Below are 18,119 nucleotides of genomic sequence, written 5' to 3'. Positions count from 1 at the left end.
GGCACGTTTTAATTAAGCCAGCCACTCGGCAGCGGCAGTGATTGCTCACCGCCCCGAAGGTAGCCGGCCGGTTGCCGTGTAGGTGCTGCCGCCCGCTGGCGCTGTGAGGTGAGCGGCCATTTTCCCCGGGCCTCCTCACGCCGCCATGGGGCTGGGATCGGGGCCCAGGCGGCGCTGGGTGCCAGGGAGGCTGGGGATGTTTTCTGAAACTGTGCAGGAGCCAGGTGCAACTCGTCTGACAACAGCCGTGGGCTTGTCTGACAAGTGCTACGTTAACGATTATGGAGCTTTATTAAGTGTTTAGATCGATGCTTTCTCTTTTGTCGTTGTTGCAGTAGCAGCATTTTTTGAGAGTGGTGTATATTTGGGCTGGTGATATTTCATTTGCAAAAGGCTTCTTATTCAAATCTGTCCACTTTAGCCATGTATAAATACAAAATACCACTCCTCTGTATGAAAAGTCTATCAGTTAATGTATGCTTTGACGGTAGCAACGAGCCCACCCTATGGCATGACAATGCCAGGCAGATCTGAGACCTTCTTCTGCCCTCCCATTTACCCAGCTGCCTCGGTCCCTCTCAACTCCGGAGCAAACAGATGAGCTTGAAAGCATGCGCTGAAGGTCAACGTGTTTTGAAACTGCAGTGAAAGTATTGCAAAATCCAGGCACATTGGTATGGAGCATTCTGCTGGAAGCTCCCATAGCTTGTAGACTAAGATTTGACTGGGCACTGGCCTCATTGCAGCACAGTGGCTCTTAGAAATGTTTTAGGCTTTAATTACTCTTTAGATTGTTTTATTAGGATGCAAGTGATTTAATACAAAGAAGCACATCTTTTTAATGCCAGCATGTATGCAAGCTTTGTGGCTTTTTACTGTTTATTATCAAAGACATTTTAAATGTTTGTTTGCTTTAAAAAGTTATCTAGGCTAAGATACAGGCTATATACAAAGTATTAGATACTGTAATTATTAACAGCCAGGCTTTAATTAGCAGCCTTTAGCAATCTTCTAGTTTATTGCTTTCAATGTTTCAGCTGTTGTGTCTTTATCAAATTTCACAGTCATATCCTCTACCTCAGATATGGGCTTCTGTTACAGGCATCCAGGACTCCCTCTTGTTATGTGAATTGTTATGGGAAGAGACAGATACGAAGATGAACGGTAGATTTTTCTGGAAACTAAGAAGGAATATTTCTATACAAGTAAAGCCTGGGAAATCTAATTCCCTGCAGGATGAGTCTGTTTTCTCTGAAGCTGTGATCTAATAAAGAGTAAAATGACAATAGAATACAATCCAGCATAGCTATCTGGGTGAGTGAATCCTTTTTTCTTGAAGGAGCTTGCTGTAAAAAGTAAGTTACTGTCCTTTATCTCCATTTCTGGAGGCTAACTAAAGCAGAGGTGAAGGCTAGCAGGTAAATTATTGAATTTTTCATTTAATGGAAATAACATTTTCAGTTTCTACTGAAATGAGCTTTTTGTCCTCATTTCAGTCTGTCAGGCAGAGTTTAAAATTTTCTCAGCATATGAGTAGGAGAGTCCAAGATGGAGCTGGGTGGGTGCTGACTTACTGCTCTCCACAATAAATGCTTCAGGTGCTGGGTGTAGTAATCCATTACATCTCGGTGCAAGAGATCAGAACTTTAGTACTCACACAGAGCGCCGCTGACACTGCTAGGACTTCTTGCGCAGTTTTGGTGTGTCCTGACTCACTGGTGCAGAGTGGGGACAAGAGGGCTCTGCAGCCCCCAGCCCGAAGCACAGACATACAGGTGTGCACGCCTCAGCAGGCTGTTCTTCTTGGGCGGGGGAAAGGCGATCAGGAGCATCCTGTGTGTCAGGGGGGCCTTTCTGGGTACGGTGCTTTTGCAAATCGCACGGTGCAGGTAACGGATGCCGTGGTTGGAAGACAGAGGTTGAAACAACGCGTTTTGAATAAATGTAGTTGCTGCTGTTATTTAAAAAGCAGTGGAAGAAGCCGCTCACAAGGAGATAAGAGGCGGAAAACGAGCGAAAGAAATCCAAGCGCACAGACGCCAGCTGTGCCTAGTTCGCCGTGGGAAGCTGCGCTACTGCGATCCTGCCACGGCGTGGTGCTCAGGAAAGCTGCGAGCCGTGGGGTGGCTGCAGGGGGCTGCCGGGGACCGCTAGCAGGCTGTGGACCGATTAAAAAAGCAAATGATTTGCTAGAAATAGAAGGAAAGGCTTCACTTTTCAATCATTCTGTCGCATGAGCTTTTTCCTACTCAGCAATAGATTATTCCATTACTTTACGTATCCTTGGGAAAAGGACACCCAGTGGCTACAGCACTAGCATGTTGTTTTTTCTCATGTTAATTCAATATAAACAGCAAATCAATAAATCTCGAGTCACAAGAGTGACTTTTAAAACGTATGGGATACAGGCTTGAGTGTTTCTGACATCTTTGTCACTTTATGATCTTATTTTTCTGTTTCTGCTTTCTCTTCTGCCTTTTGATAACCGTGACTTTTTCTGGATGTTGTTGTTTGCTTTCTGTCAGCCTAAGGATGTGGCTTTACGCCTGATTTTACTAGTGGCTGATCCAGATACTAGCCCTGGCCCCCTCCCAGCTGCACATTGCCACCTCCTTGCTGGCAATTACCACCCCAACGGCTTATTCTTAGCAGTTTTCTTGATTGCTCTACATTCTAAAATTTTGTACTTAAAAAAATCTATTTTATGATGGTGATTTTACCCTAAAAACTTTATGCTATTCATCTACTTTTAAATTTAGGGTAGTTGGACAGGTCTATTTTAGAGAGTGGTGAAATAAATAGTCATCCTGAGCAGAACTGAGATAATGGTAACTACAGCAGCAGCAGCTTCAAGGATTGCTTACATAATAATTGATAATTGGAGACATGGACATCTCTATTCCCTATATATGACACTATATGTTTCCTACATATGACATTTTTTTTGACCCATAACAATATTATATGCTAGCTCAAGGCTAAATTTTGGCAAAGGAACCTTCTAACTCTTTACAGGAGTTTGTTCACTCTCAGAAACGACATTTTTTCACTTGCCAGAAGCTGCCAACCATGCAGGACATTTAGTGGTGTCCCCCTCTCTGCACCTTGTGGGCTGGGTATTTGAATCATTTCTGTGTTTGCAGAAATGAGAGAGGCTTTCGAAGCACATCACAGTGCTGATGCACTGATACTGTCTTTCAGGAACAATGAGATATCTGTAGAACTTCTGCTGTTAGAGATCATAAAATCAAATTAATGATCCATATCACTAAATGATAAATATATAGATATATTAGTGTCAGGATTAAGTACTTGTGAGCAGCGAATAACAAGGTACTCTTCAGTTTTGACTCAGATAATATTGACTGTGGTTAGTACAAAGTTTGGTTGAACCAATAGTTTAAATTACACCTTTTCTGGATATCTAGGTTGTCACTTTTGATATTATATGTACACCTGTGACACTTGAAGATGAGGATTTGTTGATAAGTAATTTTTCATAAAACTGGGGCTTTTCTTCAACTCCAACTTCAACCCCAAATTAAGAAGACCATGCAATGTTTCCTAAAACAAACATGTGCGTAAAGATTATGTACATTTTTTTTTCTGAATTGTTCATTACAGAAACTAATTACATAATTTATTTTGTATTGCTCTCATAAAATAATAAAGAATTTTCTGAAACACTGAATATGATGGATTTTTTTCTTTTTTCCCATTGTCTCCGAAATGAATTTATTACTTTTCTAAATATTTTTTTTTAGCATGACTGAGCTCCTTTCCAGATAGCATAAAACATGCAGTCATTTAATATTTTTACTAAGGCTTTCCTTTTTCCTTGAGATGTATAAGCTTTAAATTTTTTCATTTAATGAAATCTTAGTTTTTTTGGATTGTCCAGTGTTATACAAGAGTTGATTTGGTGAGAGAACTGAGTAAGATGGAAATTGTCCTAGTATTTTAAATATAAAGGAAATAATTTGAATTCTCAACAGAAAGAATTAGTAAGAGTGTGCATGAATTTATCTTGGTTAATTAAAGTGTCAGACAAAAGTGCTGAAAATAACACATCTTTATGTTAAAAGCATGGTTTTTAACTATGGCTTCCTTTTTTTTTTGGGGGGGGGGGAGGGTGGCGGGGCAGATAGGGGTGGAGAAGAAGAGCTGAAATTAGCCTAAAGTTGAAATTTCATAGAATTGTAGAATGGCTTGGGTTGGAAGGGACCTTAAAGATCACCTGGGACCTTAAAAATCATCTAACTCCAACCTCCCTGCCATGGGCAGGGATACTACCCAGTAGATCAGGTTGGCCAAGGCCCCATCCAGCCTAGCCTTGAACATCTCCAGGGATGGGGCATCCACAACTCTATTTCAGATAGCTGTGATTTCTGAAATTTGAATCTTAGCACAAGCTGCATGTTTCCCTGAATGTAACAAACATAATGGACCAGTGTGTTGCAACTGGGGAATAGGCAGTTCCCTCATTCTAAGATTCATCCATTTTATGATTTACATTTTTTCTCTTAATTGTATAACACAGGCAGAGACTATTTACAGCTTTGTAAAGAATGATTATTTTTTCCTTCTATGCATGCAACAAGTAGAATTTGAATATGGGCTGCTGGCATTCCATAATCAAAATTATCTGCTTTAGTTGGGGAAAATACGCTTACCAGAAGACAGAAAAATAGGATATATCAAGAGCAGTTACGTGAGGTAGCGTTATATTCTTTCCATTCCTTGCCCTGTGCTTCTCTCTTAATATCCTTTATCCAACCTCATAAATTTTCTCAGAAAGAATAGTAGCAAAATTAGTCCACACAACAATTTATAACTTGTTTGTAGCTCTTACTTACTTTCCAGATCTTGACTGATGGATAACCAGAATGTTTGCTCGTTTGCATTAAATTCCCTCTGTCATTAAATTTCCCATTAAATTACACCACTATTCTGAACAAATTCTAGAAACCTGTATAGATTTCCAGAATTATTTCGTTCTTTTGAAAGCATGCTTACTGTAGGGTTGGAATATTGGGTCTGGGAATCCAAAAGGATATTACTGAGAAAATGAGAAGTCATTTAGAGGTCAGTCCAAGTATGGTTACTGGATCCTGTAAAACAGAAGGGCCTTTCTGGTAAAACTTGAGTTATGTATGAGATATATCTCATTGATTATCTTTCAGCCAGTAGACATTTCAATTTTATTGGTAGCATTACAGAGTAGTCTAACTACATTGTAAATTGCAAATGTAGTTTATCCACAGTTTTGTCTAAAGTTATTTGGCAGCTTTGTCTAAGCCAGAAATGCTACTGTGTTACCTATTTTCCAAGTATTTTATTTTTAATTTGTTCTTCTGACTTACTTTCTGTTTGATTTATACCAATTATTTAGCTACGAGAACGTGCAGGACCTTAAGATAGCTAAATAAAGCATGAAAATACTGAGTCATCTTTATCCAATCACTCACAAACGTATTACTGCCCAAAATAGCATGCGCTCATAGCTGCATTTGGTATTCAGCATGAAAGTCAGAAGAATTCAACTATCAGAACACCCGATAACAATTGATGCTAATTTTTATTGATTTCCAGACTTTTTTTCTTAAATATCGTTTGTGCTCTCCGTTTCAGAGCTCAGTAACATTGCTGTAACAGGACCAGGTTAGATTCTCGTCTGGTTGCCACTACAATATTCTGCAGTTGCTTAAGCACTAAAGCAGTTTCAGAATTTTCAGGCTTCTTTGATTGCCACAGAGAAAAATATTTTGCTTCATGCTTTGCCATTTGTCAGCTTTTTCATATTAAATCCAAAATGGATCTAACCTGCTATGGGCTTTTGCCTTTCTCTTTTTTATTAAAAAAAATATATTTTTTTGGTTGCTTTTTTTGTTTGTTTTTGTTGTTCTTTTAAGTGAATGAATTACTTATTCTATTCTATTATATTTTCAGCCAATTATGTCACATATTGCATAAGATCTATGCTCTCAGTTGTTTTATTATCAAGAGAAGCAAAATTGCTGTTGATCAAGCAATGGGAATTCTGTAAATGCTTTCTGAGTTTAATAATGATCCAAAAGTAATTCCAGTTGGTCTTTTGGCACTTGCTTTGGAATCCAGCCAGTATTTCAGAGCTTCAGTGACCAGAAGCAATTCAGCGCTGCAGGCCATTTTTAGGATTTAAAAATTGCTGTGGGTGGCTTGCTCATCTCTCTCTCAATATTCAGGGGATATACCATGTCCTGAACATTTTCCTACAATATCATAAAAACTAGAAACATCAATAGCAGCTTTTTAGCATTGATTAAAATTCATGTTGGTGGGCAGAGCAAAGGAAGGCTTTCTCTGCTAGATTAGAACTTCTACCAAAACATTTCTGGGACGTTCTGTCTTTCTGCAAATATACTTCCTATTAAAAATGATATTTCATCAGTAATTGCCTTGTCTACCCACTACTTGCGCTGCCCCCCAGGTAATTTGGCACTAGTAAGCTCTCCATCTTGAAGGCTACTGGAAGGAAGTACACATTGGATCGGGGCATGGTGAGTTTAAACCAATGAAATAAGCTAATGAAATATATCCGATGGGAAATGGCATGTGATAAAGCAAACATGTTTGTTGGAGATTATATTGGTCTTCCACTAAAATATAAACAAAATCTTGTCACAGGAATACTGATGTTATTGGTGCATCTTTATTTCCTGTTTCAATTAAATACAATTTCTGATAGTGACAGGAGCAATCCTTTTAGTTGAACACCTTTCTTGATGTACTGCTGTATTCATTTCCATTCAGCTCTTTCTAGGGAATGTATACAAATGCTGGCATAGTTAGGAGTAAAATCCTTATTATATTTACCCAGTCCTTTCAGGAGTCTGCGCCAAGGGACACTAAAAGAGGGGAGGAGCCTTTAGCAGTTCATTTACCTTCTCCAGGTTAGACACTTGGCTGCTTCTGATGTTTTAAGAAAGGCAATCTTCATGGGCAACAGCTGAGATTTTTTTGAAGTTTGAAATGCAATATACATTGAAGTTGTTGTATTTTCTTTCTATAGTTCAGAGAGTATTTACTAGATCTAGAGCATAAGACGCTGGCTTTGGGTTCTACAGGTTGCAAATTTTGACACCATACCTGAGAGAATCAGAGCCATCAGCAATAAAAGGCAGGAGAGCACAGGGATGTGCCATTGTCTCCTGATTGCTTCCACTTCCTCCTAGGTTGGTCTTTTTTCACAGGAGACTTTGGGTTAGGCTGCACCAGAAGTGTGGGCTTGCGAAGAAAACCCAATAAGGAAAAAAAAAAAAGAAATATGTCTGGGATTCTCTTTTTAAGTTAAGCATTCCAGTAGGTCCATAGGCCCCAAGTTAACAGTGATGCACTGATTCAATTATCTGTAGTCACTAGTTGTCAGTTTCTTATTGAAGAGTCTTTCTGAGCAGACCAAGTGAAAATATTTATGATTCATACCTACCCTTTGTAATTACCGCTTGCAGCAATAGCAATCAATTGTTTTCTGTAGGCTTGGTACAGGAATTTGAAGACACCCATTTTGTCTTTTCTGTCTCGCAGACTATACATGCATTTTGCCCCATATATATCTGAATGGAAAAGCTGTTTCATTTTTTCATATAGGTGGTAGTACAGCCCTTTGGTGAACATGCTGGTCATACACTTCAGTAAAATCATGGAGTGGTGTTCCTGTTGTCGCTCCAGCTACCGCTGGATTCATTACTCAGTGAGAATTAATCCACATTTATTCTCCAAATTGCTCTGTTGTTAAAAGCTGGAATCTTTCTTTGCATAAAATTTCTATTTCCCCTTTCTATTTCCCAGCAAATTGGCTGAAGCAAGTAAATGGAATAAAAGGAGATGAAGGAAAAAATGTAGAAGTAATAAGAGGTTGTGTGTGAAATTGTAGATCCTCAAATTCATCATCTGTGCTTGACTTTTTTTTAGCTCAAGCCCAAGCATTAGATTGCATGGAACATTAGAAGGACAGTAATTATGGATATGGTATGAAGAAACCCAAAACTGAAATATCAGTAAGTGATTTGTAAACAGGGATGGAAGTTGTCCTCAGCTCTGCTATAACCAGCCTTGCTCTGTAAGAAAAAAACTTCAGAAAAAAGCTAATGAAGATGAATAGTAGTTAATGCCTTATTTATTTATTAATTTGTCTTTCCTTTAAGGACATCCCAGTATTCCTGATAACTACAGACAGTAATCATTTTGTCAGCAAAACTGTCATAATGGTTTTAGAAACATGGAAGTGAACATTGTCGGGATTAAAAACATTAAAAGCATTCTGAAAAAAAGGATGTAATTAATAGTGAATTATTTTGATTGATCATGAAAATATTTAGATGTAAATTGTGTTACAAGTAGATACCTGAGTCAATATATGTATTTGCTGTCTTGTACAGAACATCTGCAAACAAGCTGGCTTTCGGCCTCTTCGTGTGGAAAGCTGTGGCTCATTTCTTTCTGTTGAGTCTTTGTGCCTCTGACTGGTTTTGGTCATCTTATTTTCTGTTAGCATAGTTAAAATTAATTGATAGACTTGTTGCTTTACTAAGCTGCTATGCATATCGGTATCTTATACCTAAGTCTATTAAAGGAGTTAACATTGAGGGGCAACATTTACAAATTCCACATCAAACCAGTAGCAAGAAAGGTGAGGCTGAGTCAACTGACACAGAAATAGTTAAAATTTTCTAGCACGTTCATTCACGGTGAAGTTGATTTTGTTGCACTTAGAAATGACTTATATCATTTTTTCAGTTTTGGAATTGCAAATGTAGCCTCAATTCAGGTTTCTGCACTATCCTTCTATTATTGACATGTTTACATAAAACTGAGCTAGCTCAGGAGCATATACAAAATATAGACATACCCAGAAAAGCAGAGCTGCTTCTGTTATTCTTGTTGAAATTATCCATAAAAGAAGCTTTTGTATTTTTATATATATATTATGTATTATGTTTTGCATTATTTTATAGAATATACTGAAAATAGCAATCAACAAAGCTATTCATTAAAGATGTTACAGAACTGCTTTTGCATTAATGAAAAGTTGAAGATAATCTCTTATAGCCAAAGTACATTTAAATATAGGTTCTCATTCACAAAATACACTATTCTCTGGTGAAAATAAGGTTCCTCTATATATTATATGCTTAACCTGGATGCAAAAAGCAAGAAAATAAAAGGCTGATGCATCAAACAGTATTAGCTATCCCTTATTTTAAGCAAAATTCTGGTCCATGCGGGTTGTCTCTGTCAGGAAAAACGTGAAATCATGTTTGTTAAAGGCAATCCCCCCATTTATTGGCAAAGAATTAAGGGGGAAAAAAAAAAGCATACCTGTTTCCTTACTCACAAGAAGAAAAACTCATTCTTAAGCATACCAAGAATTTCAGTCAACAATTAAGTTAAAAAATGTCATTTCTTATGATAATTCTATGACAGCACAGTTTTAACAGAAATCTTTTTTTTTTTTTTTTTTTGTGGGAAACCCCCCCAAAGGGTTCTTGCCCTTCTGTACAATTCCCCACCCTCTTTTTTTTTTTTTTAAGCTGTGTACATGGCTTGCAACGAAGATGCAGATAGGAATAAGCAGCTGGGGGCAGCAGAAACAAGGCAGGAATGGAATTGCAACCTGAATGCTTTTTATAAATGCATTGTGATGTTACTTTCCCCTTATACTTCTAAAGCTGCGTTCTTTTTTAATACCTTCCTCTCACTGAAGCAATATCCAGAAAAGGTCCCCTTAATTTAATGAGATTTTACATAACCTTCCTGTAATCTAAATTCCTCTTTTATTCAAGACCTATTCCTCTCTGCAAGAATTACCATTGCCTTTCACAGAAAATGCTGTTTCCCAGTAGAGATGACAGTCTTCCAGTACCTACTGTTCAGACTCATTGATCTGCCAGAACAGAGCATCTTTCATATCTCACTGTACCTGCAAAATCAAACTCATTCGTATTAGAGCAGGAAAAATCAGGCTTTGAATAGGTAACATGATGACAGATGTATAAAGATTAATATCTCTGGAAGAAAGCCTGTGTCCTCTAAGCCAAAAATAGTGAATATGGGGCTAATGGTGATTTCCATTAGACAGGACTGTTCACATCCATGTCAAAAAAAGTTCATCCTGGATCTGACTGGCTACATGTGGAGTACCTCTAGGCACATTTTTTTAATTTTTTTAATTTGTGCTTTTTCTACTGAAAATGTGTGCTGTCATGTAAGGGTTATGTTGTGGCTGCTAGTGTGACATTCGTAAGATGATACCAGGGTTATGTACTGCATGCAAGGAGTACGGAGTTTGAGGGTAGTGATGTTTGAGGTCTACTGAGGATGAGTCTGTTGGGATACTGTTGGAGGACTGTGAATGGAAGAAAGAGGCAGCCCTGGTGTCATCTTGTCCATAAAACATTTAGGTTAAAGTCCTTGGAAAAATATATCTCTGGACTGCATGCAGTCATTACCTTAGAGGAACTAGTTAATTTGCTCCAAATGAGACCCTAGGCAAAAGTCAGATGCATGCAGTATGAGTAATCAAGGGACAAGCTGAGAGCTTGTATCATTTGATGATTTAAATGAACCCCATGTATTGCTCTGATTATCTGGTATGCATGTATTTCAACTGTGAGAAATACCTCTAATCTTTTCTTAATCTGCGGGTGCAAGGGCTGATTAATAAAGAACACCTGACAAAATAACAGATAACTTCATGAAGACTAGGATATTAAAAATATCCTAAGGGAATATTCAGAAAAATCAAAAGCTTGTTTTCTTCATAATGCTGTTAGGCACTGAAAGTAAAACAATACATATTGCATTAAAGTATCTTACTGGCTCATTGCAGCATGAATAAAAAACAATCTGATTTGCAGCAAAGTTACTGAACTGCTGGCCTGTGAACTGTCCAACCTGAACAATGAATTTGTCTCAGGCCTGTATAACTTGGTATATCATGATACAGTATGGCAACTTGACATACTCATAATTATAGCCGAATCATATTAAGCTATGACAACATTCACTACCATATATAGTATGTATCTGTAGTAGAGTAGGAGAAAAATATTAAGTATAAGCATGAAAAAATCAGTTTTAACACAGCATTTTATTTCATAGGAAACATTGAGAGTACTCAGATTTGTTCTGAAATGGAATGAGGTCTGATTTTTGATGTGCCTTTGTTTCCTGTGAAGTGGAAATTTGAAGTGCTGATCAGCTCTATTTTTAGGGGAACTTTGTAACTGATTAGATCCCAGACTAATTACTGGATCTTGTTTTCAAAAATCCAGGAAAGGAAGCTGTCAATTTGAGTTCCTGAAATCAGTTTCTGTATGTGTAATGCTGTTTGTACATCTTTGTAGTCAATCTACTCTTAAGTCAATCATCTTAATGTATATGTAAATTTGTTTTTGTTGATTTTTGTTGATTTTTTCCCCAATCATAAATGTTCCATACATTGCTTTCTTCATTACTTTTCCACTTAGCATAATCTGTACGTGAGAAACCATGCTAAAACTGAAGTTCTTTTTGGAGTCAGAATCATGAGCTATTGGTTGGGTGTAGTGTTTTTAGATATCTGTGTAATGTACAAGCATATACACAACTAGCTGAAAATTATTCTGCTAAAACCTTCTGTCCTGAATGATTTACGTGATTAGCCTGCACACGATTTTCAAGGTTTGACCTTTCAGCTGCAGCTTAGATACTTATATTGACAAAGATTGTTAAAGATGTGACTGTGCAGTTTCCTTATTCTAGACAATGTCAGAAAGAGTTAGGAGATTCATGCTTACCTGCTTTCAAATTCGTATTAAATGAAATGTAAATCTAACAAATTTTCCAACTAGGATTTCAAATTATAATTTAACTTTTCTTCTAACATAAAATGATAACAGCACCTCAGTCTAGTAAAGTACAGGCATGAACATTTTTGCATTAGTTATAGGCTTACCTCTGCTAATTTTGTTATTGCTTGAAGGAGTAATAAGACACCCTCTCCCCCCTCCCCACCCCCCCAACAAAAAAAAAAAAGCTCTGTGTGAAATACATCCAATGGAAATGGAACTTGGAAATATTTACACAGTATTTTTTTTTATATATATATATATAAAGCCAGTGTGCTAATTTATTAGCTGTCACTTGTTGCGAGCAGAGGACACTTTTTTATCTCCCCCAAGCCAAATAGGCCAACTCTATGTCTTCATCCGACAAGCAAGCGATATGCCCAGACTCTAGAATTATCTATGGTAAAATGTTTTACTCAACAAAGACAGCCTAGTCAAAAAATCTGCTGGTTATTTGATCTCAAGATCCATGCTCTATATTTGTCCTCTGAAACCTTTTAGAGAACGTGTCAGTTGGTTAAAGACTTGGAAGTGCATCAAGTACATCCATTTTTCATACATAGTAAACTCTTGCCAGGAAAATTTAATAAAGTAATTTGGCTACTGCTGAAGCAGAAGAATGTTGGTTATGTTGGATGCACTCTGCATATCTAGCCAACATACAATGCTGGCAGCTGGTTCTTTTTCGAGATAAACGGATGATTTAGACTTAAATGTTTAAATGATCTATATGTGCATACATTTATGCAAAAAAAATAAAAAAATAACATGAGCAGCAGGGTGACATTCTAATTTTCTTGTTTATCTGCTTATCAATTTTAAGATATCATCACCCATTGATTAAAAAGAAACTGATCCCCATAATAACTTACAAGGTGTCTTAGAAGTTTTTTTATTTGCATTCCAATCATTCCAGATTTTCATCTGCAATGGCAGAACTGCATTATAGAAAATTCCTGTCACACAGAATTCTGTGGCAAATACTTTTCCACTAGATAATATTAACTCATAAGAACAAAAGCTTGTTCTGAAAGAGAATGGTTCTGCTGAATTGTTTTTGCTTTAGACCTCTTTAATTTTCAGTTTCTTTACAATATTACTGCTTTGAAAAGTGTTTTAATGTTAATTATAATGAAAAATGGTCAAGACTCAGAAGTACTGACAAAATTCTCAGTTTAAAATTTGGATTGACCTAATCTAATTGCCTATTATGGAGACTGGTAAAAAGAGGAAAGAGGGAGGGATTTTTTAATTTGACTTTTTTTTTTTCCATTTTAGTTTGAAGATTTATTTTGGCGTCAAAAATACCTTAAGTATTGGCTTGAGGTTTCCAAGTGATCCAACAGAACTAACTATATACCTTGCTGGCCACTGAAACTGTCAATGAAAGTATTGCCATAGCCATTTTTCTCTTTTGGCCATTATTCTTGCATCTCCACAGTGGTAATTTGATTGAGGAATGCCATATGTGAATGTTTTCTATGAAGCCTTGTCATGATGGTCCAGTAGAATCATGGCACTTAGTACATGTAAGGGCCATGAACAATGTAGAGGTGAGGTATATGTTTAGACCTACAAAATTTTCATAGTTGTTGTAAGGGTTAGTCAGATCTTTAGGTGATATTAATGAACAGCTGCGTTGACTTCCTGGGAACATATTGGCTCTAAGTGAATATCTCAGAGGATAACAGTATTTTGAAATTCCATTGACCATTTTCATAAATAACTTATAAACAGCTTTTTCTGATCTAGCATAACTTTATTAAGGAAGCTGCATCAAAACTGAGATCAGATTTCAAATAATTTCTGGAATATATCAGCATGGGTATTTGTAGAATGGGAAATGAGGATTAGGAAATTGTATAGATATATGTGCATTGTCATTACAAGATAGGAATGTGCAAAGGTAGAAGGGTATTGTGATTTTCAAGTTTTTCTATGCTATGTCTATTATCGATAGCTATGAAAAAAAAAACACCACACAAATGGTGGTTTTGTATTTTTCCTTTTCCCTCTAGTGCAGGGATGAAAAGAGCCCAGATTAGAAGTCAAATGTTGTAAATTACATTTAGCTGATACAATAAATGGCAAATTAATGTCAGATGTCCAGAATTCACTAATATGTAATAATCTATGTATTTGTAATTCTCATATAGCAGTTTGTTTTTAAAAGTTGTGACAATGAAACTATTTTATCAAATCTAAGTGTGGTCTTTCAGGTAATTTGATGCATTTTTATGACCCTCTTTTTTCTTATTTGTGGTTCTCTATAAAAAGAATTTTGATATTATTACTGGAACTTCTAATCCATTCAAGTACATTTGATTTTTATTGTGTAATTTATTGATACAATCTTGAGATGCTTTAGATTGTAATCCTTGACATGCTAGAAAAGCAGGTCAACAAATATAAATCTTTTTTAAGGCAGGAAGATGAAAAAGATACCCAATCAAGGAAAAAACAAGTGAAATGGCCTTAGAGAAAGCTCCCTGGGAGAAGCTGCTGAGTCTCTGCTTTGTTAGGCTTTGTTTTCTTCTGTGTTTTTTATTTTTTTCTTTCAATTAAATTTTGGCATACTAATAAGATAAAAGCCTTATTTAACATTTTACACCTGCAATCTTCACCAATTTTTGGTCAGATGATAACATTCATTTAGTGAAACGCCCAGTAGATTGTCAGGTTAGTTATTTAAGTGCTAACTTGGTAATATACAGATTATTAAAATATTTTCTTTCCAACGATCAAATAACCATGATATATTTAAGTAACCTTTAAACAGTTTGTCAAGCTGGCATTTTTAATTGCTCAGTGAGCAGCTGGATTGATATGGAAGCACACTGTGCAAGTTTTCAGAAAAGACTGATGTCATTGACATAATTTCTCACTCCTTCAATTGCTGGGATATGGTGAGCACAGTGAGGTGAGTACTTGTTTGAGCAGCTGCTGCCAATAACGTGCTTGTCTGAATGCTGTGCTAGCTGCTGGAAGTTCCGTAATCATATTACCACAGTATGTGCTTTTCTTTGGACAGAAGGAAGCTGTAAAGCCTTAAGCTGAGATCCACTAGTGTTCTATTTGCTCTTATGAACAGACTGTCTCTGGTTGGGCTACATTCAGTGTAGGAGCTATTCAGAAAGCAAAACCTGGCATGATATTTTCACCACATCCTTTCCAATCCAGGTTCAGAAATGGGTCTCGTTAATGTAGGAATTGTCCGTACAAGAGAAGTTCAGAGTTGCCTGTCCATGCTCTTTTTTTGTATGGAGGGAGAGCTTCCCTTTATGTGAAAGAGTAGCTGGAATGCATGGAGCTCTGCTTTGGGGTGAATGATGAGCCAGATGAGAGTTTATGGGTAAGGATTAAGGACAGAGCAACACGGGTGACAGTGTGGTGACTGGCTGCTAGAGAACACCTGATCAGGAAGAAGTAGATGAGGACCTTCTTTAGACAACTGGAAGGAGCTTCATGTTTGCAGGCCCTCTGATATCTACTGGAATTTTGTGATTCTGTAATAGTTTTGCTACTGAAGATGAGTAGCATACCAGTGTACAGTCACATGAGCTGTAAATGACTCTTATACACAGTAAGGTGTTTAAATATGGCTATTGTCTGCTTCACTGTTCTGGAACTATAACGCATTTTCTGACTCAGGCCTTTTGTCTAACACTCTCTGTTGGGAGACAAATTGTAACCAACTTCAAATGCAAAGTCTTCCAGAGCAGAGTTTGAATCCTTAGCTGCCTCAGGAGTCCCAGTCTCACCCATGATATTTCCAAGTTCTTGTTTAATCCTTAGAAGGGCAGTGTAGTAGTACATAAATTAATTTCTCAGCTACAACTGCTTTCCTCTCTAAGAACTGGAAAATATCAGAGAAAAAAAAATCGAGTCTGATAACGCTCCTTTTGGATCTGTATGCAAATTTTTATTGGCAGGATTATTTCTTAATGGCAATTCTATAAAGTTTGATCAATGGAAAAAATACACTGCAAATACATATTCTCCCTTTCTTACAGAGGTAATGATAGTTCATGTGAGAGCTTAGTCCTCTTGTATGGTCCAGTTAAGAAAATCCAACAGGGATAGAAAGAAGCAAAATTAGAGGTGAAATTACTTGCCCTAATTTGTAGATCCAGATTCTCCCACTGAATGAAACTTTTCTTTCAAGTCAGTAGCTGTATCTGTTTTCATCTTTTTTTTTTCTTTTTTTTTTTTTTTTTCCAGCCATATCTTATGTGGGTAATTAAAACCAAGTGAAGTTTGTGGGTGAAGCTTTTAGGTATCTTTGGGAAAGGCATTGTTATAGAGGCCTGACTCTGCAAAACAGAAAAGATTTTCTGCAAAAAACAGGTATTACGTTCTAGAAATTATTGTCTTCCCTGCACAGCTTTCAGTTAACAGAGCATATCATTAACAATGTTATACAAATGTTTCATTAAAGAAAATAGAACTGCAAATGCAACCTTATTTTTTCTCTTTTGGAGAACTTGCTCATATTTCAGTTTTATTTTGATTTAAATGCTTTTCTTCAGAAGCATGTCAGATGGAATTAAACTAGTCACCAGCTCTATACACTTCACTTTGTGTTCGTAACACCTCAAGTTAAGCCAGCCTAGCATTTTTTTTTCATTCTATTCATTCGCAAAAACTGCTACATTCATAATTTATGGGAGAAGGCTGTTTCTCAAAGCGCAGCCAGTGAGAGGAAGTTTTACAGTGCGAAATGCTTCTGTAGTGATGTCAAAACATGAAATAACCTCAGAACTTCTGGCATAGATTAAATTTAAATATAACTCAGCATGACTGAAAATCTTCTCAGTGTCCTAGATTTGCACTTTAGGTTTCAATTTATACTAGGCGTGAGTAAGTGTTGTTAGCTGCATGAATAATGTATAATTTTTCTTCAGCTCAGCTCATTCCCTTCACATGTTTATTCATTTATGCTGTTTAAATGAACAGAAATACTCATATCAGTATTCAGTGGTATTCTGACAAGCTGCGGGATAGATCAGTTTCCTCAGGCTTAAAAAAAAACAAAAACAGAAATACTTACCCGGAGACCACCTTTTCAAATGATCTTTATATTTTTGTTGTCATCCACATTCAATGACAGAAGCCATCTTTCATACTGCTATATCATTAAAATAATTTTATTCAAGATAAACTTAGATATATATGTGTGTGTGTATTTATATAAAAATATATTTCTGGTGTCTTTACAACAGAACCCAGACATCCAGAGTTTGAGACCTAAGGGTGCATTTTTCCCTAAGGTACATAATCAGTTCACACCTTTTCAGAGCTCAGTGAGTCCATAAACAACCAACAGAAGGAGTAAACAAGGCTGGATTTTTCTAGTTTAAATGTTAAACAAGCTGCACAGCTCAGTTTGTGTTAGTTCTCAAAAATGAATTTGGGCAGAAAAACAGCTCTGTAAGTAAGTAGGTGGAGACTAATTTTATCGCTTCATGGGCTATTTATGTTTTAACATGTTTAAGTGTCACAAGCTTAGTTTTTATGTCAGTCATTCAGACTTGTACATAGGGTATTGCTGTCTGTATGTAGATAATCAGTATGTTTCTTTTATATGTTAAGGCTTAGTAATATTTAAGGTAACACATTTCTATTGTGCTGAAAGCATGAATTTCATCAGAAAAAGCTTCTTAAAGATATTTGTAGTAAGTATGTGCCACATAGCCATCAATTTCTGTATGGATTTTTCCCCAATTTCTCACAGTCATTAGTGTATTTCCCTCATCCCATCCCTCGTTGTGTTGTATGTTACACTTTTGGTACTTAGAACTGAGAAATGTCAATAACTTGCACACAGTCACACAAGAAAACCTGTGATAGAAAGGTGACTGAATTTGTACTACCTGAATCCAGGTTATCGCCTGGGGTCTATTGCCTGGATACCATAGTACTACCCACCAGTCTTATACCATGGTTGTGTCTTTGAAAATGATCTCTAAATTATGGCTTACTAGCCATTGGAGGCATTCAAATGAAAAAGAATCTGCTTCCTAGTTAAACTCATTCTCAGTTCCCACTTTCTATAACTGATATCCTACAACTACCTCAGTGGTCAAGAATGCTGTGTTTTGTTTGTTTGTGTTTTAAAAAGTTTTAAAACTGAAAAGTTTTTAACTGGAAAGTTTTAAAATTTAACCCAGAATGAAAGTACAAAGAATTCTTTTATTTTCTGAAGGAGAATTTCTTTGAAATGACACAATTAACTTTTAATGGAACAAC

The 18,119-nt window shown here is 36.6% G+C and overlaps 1 protein-coding gene across 5 annotated transcripts in view; it reads left to right on the top strand.

Moving 5' to 3' along the window:
* Positions 1 to 18,119, top strand: part of TRMT9B (tRNA methyltransferase 9B (putative)) — a 117,270-nt gene that overhangs the window by 37,473 nt on the left and 61,678 nt on the right. The window contains exon 1 of one of the 5 annotated variants that reach the window (XM_080591599.1): positions 4 to 108. The exons of the other annotated variants lie outside the window; for them this stretch is intronic. The gene's annotated coding sequence lies outside the window, so the exon portion shown is untranslated. Of the gene's footprint in view, positions 1 to 3; positions 109 to 18,119 lie in introns of those variants that run through there. 5 annotated transcript variants of the gene reach the window in all.

This window comes from Anser brachyrhynchus (assembly GCF_964034855.1).
Source record: "Anser brachyrhynchus genome assembly, chromosome: 4".
NCBI lineage: Eukaryota > Metazoa > Chordata > Aves > Anseriformes > Anatidae > Anser > Anser brachyrhynchus.
Note: the sequence above shows the minus strand (reverse complement) of the source record. Positions and strands in the feature narration are given on the sequence as shown.